The sequence below is a fragment of the Penaeus monodon genome, chromosome 28, assembly GCF_015228065.2.
Source record: "Penaeus monodon isolate SGIC_2016 chromosome 28, NSTDA_Pmon_1, whole genome shotgun sequence".
Lineage (NCBI taxonomy): Eukaryota > Metazoa > Arthropoda > Malacostraca > Decapoda > Penaeidae > Penaeus > Penaeus monodon.
This window is the reverse complement of record NC_051413.1, coordinates 18,032,895-18,033,227: the sequence shown is the minus strand read 5'-3', so window position 1 is coordinate 18,033,227 and position 333 is coordinate 18,032,895. Positions and strand designations below refer to the sequence as shown.

Here is a 333-nt window from a genome sequence, read left to right as displayed (position 1 = left end):
ATTACTTTCTCAACTAATCGTGATAAATAAATTGATAGATATCACGCATATAAATAATTTTATGTAGACATGAAGTGTATTTTTTCTTGGACGTCAAAGGCAGGAAAAACACAGTACACAAAATGGATTTTCTGAAACCTATTCTGTGTATATTGTTCTTTTTTTTCTGCAATTACTGAACACTTTGGTCAATCAAGTATTGCACCGCTGATAACTTAACTGCATCCGTTTAGCATAGTATTGTTGTTCATATACCCATAAAGATGATAATGAAAGCCATGGCAGCAATTATGATACTGATAGCAGCAATATTAATGATAGGAATAGCACCCC

At 32.4% G+C, this 333-nt stretch overlaps 2 protein-coding genes across 4 annotated transcripts in view; one reads left to right on the top strand and one right to left on the bottom strand.

The window, feature by feature from the left end:
* The window catches only part of LOC119591399 (importin subunit alpha-9-like), a gene marked incomplete at its 3' end in the record, with an annotated part of 83,153 nt that overhangs the window by 24,107 nt on the left and 58,713 nt on the right, over positions 1-333 (bottom strand).
* The window catches only part of LOC119591396 (retinoid-inducible serine carboxypeptidase-like), a 63,805-nt gene that overhangs the window by 52,164 nt on the left and 11,308 nt on the right, over positions 1-333 (top strand). The gene's annotated exons all lie outside the window — the stretch shown is intronic.